This window comes from Lynx rufus, unplaced genomic scaffold (assembly GCF_022079265.1).
Source record: "Lynx rufus isolate CCGP_SWC_20201006 ecotype Redwood Valley unplaced genomic scaffold, mLynRuf1.p SCAF_7, whole genome shotgun sequence".
NCBI classification, from domain to species: domain Eukaryota; kingdom Metazoa; phylum Chordata; class Mammalia; order Carnivora; family Felidae; genus Lynx; species Lynx rufus.
This window is the reverse complement of record NW_025814889.1, coordinates 119374223-119382853: the sequence shown is the minus strand read 5'-3', so window position 1 is coordinate 119382853 and position 8631 is coordinate 119374223.

Here is an 8631-nt window from a genome sequence, read left to right as displayed (position 1 = left end):
ATTACTTGGGGGATGATGAATTTGATAAGGTATTGAGGGTGATCAGATATCATGCCTAGGTGGGGTGCCTGGCTGGCTCAGTTGATGGAGCATGTGACTCTTGATCTCAGGGTTGTTAAGTTCATTCCCCATATAGAGTGTAGAGATTACTAAAAGAATAAGTAAATTAAATAGATAACAAGGTTGGGAGATTTTTTGCTAACCTAAGTTACTAAGGTGACAATTCTTTTTTTTTCCCCATTTTATTTATTTATTTATTCTTCATCATGGTAAGTGTACTCTTTTAAACCCCATCCCTATTTCATCCATCCCCACACACACCTCCCCTCTGGTAACCATCAGTTTGTTCTCTGACGTTAAGAGTCTATGTCTTGGTTGTCCCTCTCTCTCTCTCTCTTTTTTTTCCTTTGCTGATTTGTTTCTTAAATTCCACATATGAGTGAAATCCTATGGTATTTGTCTTTCTCTGACTTATTTTGCTTAGCATTATACTCTCCAGCTCCACCCACGTTGTTGCAAATGGAAAGATTTCATTCTTTTTGACAGAATTCTTGCTATAGGTGGGCTCTTGGAGGACATGTCCAAGGACAGTCCTAATTGAAAAGGAAGCTCAGAGGAGCCTAACTTAAGGTCTGGTCAAGGAGAGAATCTTTGTCAACACTTTCCTATTCAGGGAGCACCTGGCTGACTCAGTTGGTAGAGCATGTGACTCTTGATGTCAGAATCATGAGTTTGAACCCCACCTTGTGCAAGGAGCCTGCTTATAAAAGGATAATAATTTTAAAAAACCTTTCCTATTCAGTGTACCAAGTCTGGCATTTTAATTTCATTTAATATGAGCTACGAGTGAATTTAAATTTCAGCTAAACTGTCAAAGTCCCTCTCAGCAATTTGAGCTAAAACAATGGACTGAGACACTGTTTACTGTACCCATATCAGTAAGTTTGGCTTGGTCTGGGTGCCTGGGTGGCTCAGTCGGTTGAGCGTCTGACTTCGGCTCAGGCCATGACCTCACAGTTCATGAGTTTGAGCCCCACATTGGGCTCGTTGCTGTCAGCCCGGAGCCCGCTTCCGATCCTCTGACCCCCCTCTCTCTGTTCCTCCCCCACTTGCGATCTCTCTCAAAAATAAATAAACATTTAAAAAATAAATAAAGTGGGCTTTATCTACCATTATATTCATTCTGTTCCATTTTAGTTATCACTACTTATAAAATTGTCTCCAAATTTAAGAGCATAAAACAATAAACAATTATTATCTTACATTTTCTGAGGGTCAGGAATCTGGGAGAGGCTCAACTGGATGGCCTGGCTCAGGGTGTGTCATGGGTTCGCTGTCAAGTGTTGGTTGGGACTGTGGTCTCTAGGGCTGGAAGACGTGATTCCAAGCCCCCTAACTTGGCCATTGGCAGGACACTCCAGTTCTTTGTCAAATGGACCTCTCCATAGAGCTGCTTATGTCATGGCTCCCCCAGAGTGAGTAATTCAAGGAAGACAGTAGCAACCAAGAGAGAAGCTGCAGTGACCTTTATAACCTAATCTCAGAAATGACACACCAGCACTTCTGTATTTTACTGATCACAGACCAATCCAGATACAATGTGGTAGTGTGGTAGGCATTTTTGGGCCATCCTGGAGGGTGACTACCATGCAGCCAACCCAGCATTCTTTGTCTCCATCCCCATACATGTTGCCCAGGTTTCTGTCAATATAAATTTTGCATACTATTTATCTTCTAGGATCTCCTGCAATGGGTATAAAAGCTGTGAGAGGTGCTGATAATAAATCTTGAGGAGGATCAGCAGACCCTACAAGGCAACTAACTACCTCAGGATGGGTCATTACAGATTTTACAGGTAAGGAGAGACTAAACTCCTCAAGCAAAGGAGGAAGGGCTGTTAATGGCAAAAGAGGTCAGCAAATTTAGAAGTTCACGATCTTAGTGTCATCAATCTGCCCATAGGTGCCCATTACCATTCCAATATTCAGGCTCCCACTGCTGCTCAAAAACAAAAACAAAAACTAATTTTAACATGAGACCTTCAAGATTGGAAATTCAGTTGTAAATCAGGATTAGATTTTGGATTTGGTAAGATTTCTGATCCTTTACTACAACTGAACATTTAAAGCCCTAAGCTCATCACATTTCTTTTCCCGCAGTTATCCAACATAATTAGGATAAACCAACCAACTCCATTGTGTTTCTTATTTTTGTTTAAAAATTTATAGAAGCATCTACATGGTTATCCAAAGCCTTGCCTTATTTAGGCGCTTGATTACAGTTGTCCGTCACCATAGGTGATGATTTAAGAAACTGTTTTTCGTAATGAATCCCATGCACAACCAGTGTCACCTTTATCATTGACAACTGGTCATCAGACCCTTTAAATCCAATCAGATCAGATAACCCAGAACAAATTCATAGAACCCATTTTGAAGGTTTAGTTTTTTCTGGAATTACTTCCAATACCATTGTCTGTATCGGAGTTTGACCAGAGAAGCATAATCACTATGAGTCATATGAAATAAGGTTTATTTTAGAGACTAGGTCTTTAAACTTGTGGGAGCTGGAGAAGAAGTTTCCTCTGTGTCTGGGGTTTCATCTGAAATTGCAATAAATCGATAGAGTGTACAATCAGGCAGGAAAGCTGGACATGAAGTGAGGATGAGCAGGGACAAACTGGAACCCACAAAGACAAACTGGATCTCAAGAGGATAAACTAGACCATGCATCTGTTTCTTACTACCTACAATGTCAAAAATGCAGGTACCTGCAGGAGCCATGCTGCAAGTGCTCATAGGAGCCAAGGTGCTGCACATGCATCTGGGCCAGGGCTCAGAGAAACTGAAGAAGGTCCTGGAGTTGCTGAAAGAGTTCCTCACTTGGCCACTGCTCCACTCCCAGGTAAGCCAGCAGATCAACATGTGTGTGCGTGGGCTGCTGTAGCGCCTCACATCTTACACTGACCTTCAGAGCGTAAGTGCTTCACTTCTGCCTTTGAAATCCTGCACAGATTTCCCTTGTGGCCAATTCTAACACAGAACCATATTTGAGAGATAAACAGAATTGGAGATGCTAGAGAAATAGGACATTCAAGTAGAACTTTCCAACAGGCATTTGTAAACTTACTAGAGGTTAACACTTATCGATTTGAGGATCATCCCTGCATGGGCAAATCACAGAAAATCCTTACATAATTCCTACCACAGCCATCTAATAGAGGGATATAATAAATTATGCAAGGTAGACTGAAGTTCCTTTTCCTAAAAAATAAGCACCTTAGATATTGTCTTTTTTATTAGAAAAATTTTTTAATTTTTTAATGTTTATTTATTTTTGAGAGACAGAGACAGAGCACGAGCAGGGGAGGGGCAGATAGAAAGGGAGACACAGAATCTGAAGCAGGCTCCAGGCTCTGAGCTGTCAGCACAGAGCCCAACACAGGGCTCAAACTCACGAACCCCGAGATCATTACCTGAGTCAAAGTCAGACGCTTAATTGACTCAGCCACCCACGTGCTCCTGATTAGAAATCTTGCTTGTTTATTTTCATGTCTCCATAAAGAGAATAGGGAGAAATTTATCTTTTTCTATCTGAAATAAGATAAAATGGACTTCACAATGGGGCTGTAATTTCCATTCTGAAAAGTTTTAAAAGTTCCAATGATCACCATCCTTCTTTGGAAGGGTATCCTAGGTTGAGCCTAGAGTACCGTGGTGTAAGACTGGAGGCTATCCCTTTACCAAAGTACATCCCAAGAGTACAAAGTGCGCCCTGAGCTCTGGAGCCCAGGTAAAGACACTTGAAGTTACCTATCTTGGTGCAGGGGAATGAAAACTGTGGCAGTTCTATCTGCATATTCAGGGATATTGTATTTTATAGGAAATAAAGGCAGGGAATACTCTTACCTAGTCTTTATCTCTTGATATTTTGATATTCTTTCTGCAATTAAAAGCATAAAATATGTTTTATCTCAGAGGAGAAGCATACCTAGATATGTCAGACCCTAAAATAGTCCTCATAGAAATTGCACATATAGATGGCAACTTTAGTCACTCAGTGGCTATAATCTACTACCCTGACAACTTTTTAAAAACTTTTTTTTAAAGTTTATTTATTTTTGAGAGAGAGAGAGAGAGAGAGAGAGAGAGCCACAAGCAGGGGAGTGGAGGGGCAGAGAGAGAGGGAGAGAGAGAGAATCCCAAGCAGGCTCAGCATGGAGCCTAGTGCAGGGGTTGAACTCACGAACCAACTCGTGAACCATGAGATCATGACCTGAGCTGAAATCAAGAGTTGGAGGCCTAACTGACTGAGCCACCCAGGTGCCCCTACCCTCACAGCTTTTAAAGTTTATTTATTTATTTTGCAAGAGAGAGAAAGTGCAGGAGCCTGAGCAGGGGAGGGGAGAGGGAGCATGAGAAGAGGAGGGGAGGGGCAGAGGGAAGAGAATCTTAAACAGTCTCCTCATGGTCACCATGAGGAGCCCAGCACAGGGCTTGAACACACAAATCCTGAGGTCATGACCTAAGCTGAAATCAAGAGTTGGACGCTAAACGGACTGAGCCACCCAGGTGCCTCCACCCTGACAACTTTTAAGTGAGGCCTTGTGGTCACAAGTTAGAAGTTCCCAAATATGGTTTCTCATCAATGCACCTGGGGGGCTTTTTAGACACAGATGTTCTCAGACCTCAAAAGATTCTACTTACTAAGTCAGATGAGGAGTCCTGGAATCTGCCATTTTTTTAAGATCCCCAGGTGATTCCTATAAACAGCCAGGTTTAGGAACCAATAATCTAAGGAACTCAAAGCGTGAGCCCATAGAACGAGTCTGACACAAGTTTCCTATCACTAAAATGAGAGAACATCCTGAGTTACCTGGTTTGCCATGGATGTAAAGTGCTCAGTTACTACAAGGGAATCTCCGTAGATCTGGTTTGCTTCAAACCGTTCACATTGTTGTCGCACGCACAAGAACCACGTGCACAGTTGTGGTGTATACCATCAGTGCGCTGTACAAAATGGGGCAACTGCTTAAGTATAAAAGGAGACAGGGCATATCAGTGGTTCAAAGATGGACAATAGCCACAGGCTTAGTAACAATACAAGAAATTTTAGAGAGAAATATATATACTCAAAGGACAGCAAATATGAAAAGTAGTGAATAGGGGCGCCTGGGTGGCTCAGTTTGTTGGGCCTCCGGCTTTGGCTCAGGTCATGATCTGACAATCTGTGAGTTTGAGCCCCACATCTGGCTGTGTGCTGGCAGCTCAGAGCCTGGAGCCTGCTTCGGATTCTATGTCTCCCTCCCTCTCTCTCTGCCCCCCTCCCCCTCATACTCTGTCTGTGTGTCTCAGGAATGAATAAACGTTAAAAAAAATTAATAAAAAAAGTAATGAATATAAAATGAAGGAATTAAGCTTTACTGAAAGGAGTAGAAATAGTTCCATTCAGCCTTAGAGATGTAGGACAGAGTATACTTAACACCTAAGTTTATGCAGTGGGTCATCATGAACTGAAATGTGTTGTAGTTTTGTTGTAATTCAAACCTCATGTCACTTATGAAATATTTTTGCTCTAGATAACTAAGGGGACTATTCACAAATGAGTACAGTTGCATTGTAGTCAACCCTAAATGAAATTAACCTAATGTCAACCCCTAAATGAAATTAAAATTTGTAAACATAAAGAAAGTTCAGGGAAAATTCTATTATATCTCTAAACTTGGAAGGGAGTCCATTGGGAATAGCTTTAGGGAATCAAACACATTGTTTAGAGAGCCATAACTTCAAATGTTAGTGGAATTAACTGACTGACTTTATTCTTCTGAAAGAAACTGAATGTTGCTGACTCTTAACACAATTACAGTTAACTTACATAACACTAGCAATTACTCAAATTTTCTATCATTTGTGTTGCTTGGAAATGTGGGAAAGAAACTTTTTTCCTTCTTTTGATTTCAAGAATGTCAATTTGAAAAATATTTAAATCATCTATCACTTAAATTACAAAGTAGGAGAAAATCAAAATAGGGTTTTGTCAACTGCCTAATTTACTTACCTAGGAAATTTATATGGTGGAATAATTTGTTCCTGGGTGTTTGATCAGACTAGATGTCTGAATTAAATAATCAATATTATTCACTTCATTATTTAAGTGGTATGGCTGAAGCTTAGGAACCGACTTTTTATTTTTTAAAAAAATATGATAGGGGCACCTGGGTAGTTCAGTCGGTTAAGCGTCCTACTCTTGGTTTCAGCTCAGGTCATGATCTCACAGTTTGAGAGTTCAAGCACCATGTCGGGTTCTGTGATGGTAGCACGGAGCCTGCTTGGGATCCTCTCTCTCCCCTTCTCTCTCTCTACCCTGCACTCTCTCTCTCAAAATAAATAAATAAACATTTTTTAAAAATATGAAAAACACCTGAAGTCTGTGTACATAGAAATATAATTACTCTTAAAATTTTTTTAACTTATTTATTCTTTAAAAATTTACTTATTTATTTGGAGACATGGAAAGAGAAGTGAGGGGAGCAGCAGAGAGAGGGAGGGAGAGGGAGAGAGAGAGAATCCCAGGCAGGCTCCAAACCATCAACCCAGAGCCTGAGTCCGATTTGGGCTCAATCTTACAAACAGTGAGATTATGACCTAAGCTGAAATCAAGAGTCAGACACTTACCTGATTAAGCCACCCAGGTGCACCAAATGGTGATTTCCTAACTCTATCAGTCCTATATTTATTATTCTACAGTAAGGAAGTGCTTTACTTCCTCTTCATTTATTTATTTATTTATTTATTTATTTATTTATTTATTTATATTTCTTTCATTTATTTAATTATTTATTTATATCAGTGTGGACTAATGGATTCCTGTCATATTCAATGAGTTATAATCTAATACAAACATTCTTTTGGTGTTTATATTAACACAGATTTGGCCTATAAAACCCCTTTAAGCTGATCCTGTATTCTTTTGATAAGTCCCCATCAGTTTTTGAGCACTTTGTTACTTTGTGGTACAGCAAATGTACCAGATTCCTCCTATTTATTTATTTATTTACATTAAAAGATATTATTTTTAAGTTTTTACTTAAATTCCAGTTAGTTAACAGTGTAATATTAGTTTCTGGTGTACAATATAGTGATTCAACACTTTTATACCATGCCTGGTGCTTATCACAACAAGTACACGTCTTAATCCCCATCACCTATTTCACCCATCCTTCCACCCCTTCCCCCAGACTCATCTACTTTTTTCTCCCCCAGCTCTGGAATCAGCCTTTTCTCCAAAGAGCTCTGGTTCTCTTTAGAGGAGAATAACATTTGATCCGAGACCAAAATGTGCTTATTGCTCTGGGATGTTATTGCTTCTAGGCTCTCTCAGCATATATACATACACACACAAACACATTTAAATCAATCTATCATATTTTCTTTTAAAACCATGAGTTCATGCTAATATCTCCAATTCCAAACCAGAATACCACAGGATTCATTCTAGCCTTTTTTCCTTTCCACATTTATAATTCCCTTCTCTGATAGAGATGAAACCGGTTTTCATTATCTTCAGTATATTGCCTCTTATTCGCTCATTCCCCCTGAATGTAACCAACTTTCCAGTCCTCCCGGCCGCCTCCTTGGCATCAACCTTACAAATCCTGTTGACCCTGGCTATATGAAGTGAAGAAAACACACACACACACACACACACACACACACACACACACACACACACACAATTTTATTTATTTTTTTTTGAGAGAGAGAGAGAAAGGGCATGTGGAGGAGAGGGTCAGAGGGAGAGAGACTGAGAATCTTAAGCAGGCGCCACACTCAGCAAAGAGCCTGACACAGGGCTCTATCCCATGATGCTGGAATCATGACCTGAGTTGAAATCAAGAGTCCAGCGCTTAACTGAGTGAGCCACCCATGTGCCCCTTGCTGCAACCACTTTAAGTTTCTTTTTAATCTATCCATCTATTGATGCCTCTGTCCATCCATTCATCTATATAATCTGAGCCATTTCAGAGTAATTTGCAGACTTATGTTTTACCTCTAATACTTCAGAATACATTTCTTTTTAAAGTTTACTTATTAATTTTGAGAGGGAGTGTGTATGCACACACACGCAAGCCAGGGAGGAGCAGAGAGAGGAAGAGAGAATCTCAAGCCTGTGTGGAGCCCAACTCAGGACTCAAACCCACAGACTGTTACATCATGACCTGAGCTAAAACCAAAAGTTTGGACGCTTAACTGACTGAGCCCCCCAGGAGCCCCCCCAAATGGATATTTTCTAAATCCTTGTTCCTTCACATTTTTTGTGGTTGACCATTCCATTCTAACAATGAGCTTTCCTTGTTTATTTATTTACTATTTGTTTTTTGTTGGTTTATTATCAGTGTAGACTCTGGATTCTATTACCATGGATTCTGGTTATAACACATTACTGTTATTTTGATGTTCAGATTATCCCAGTGAGGGCCCCTCCAACCTGGCTTTTGTGTTCTTTTAACATGTTCCATCACTTTCTGAGTACATCCTTACTTTCTGATGCAACGTATTCCTGGCTCACTTGTTCATTTTATGCCCTAGTCCTGGAGTTAGTTATTTCTCCTTGAATCCTACTTATTTTGGG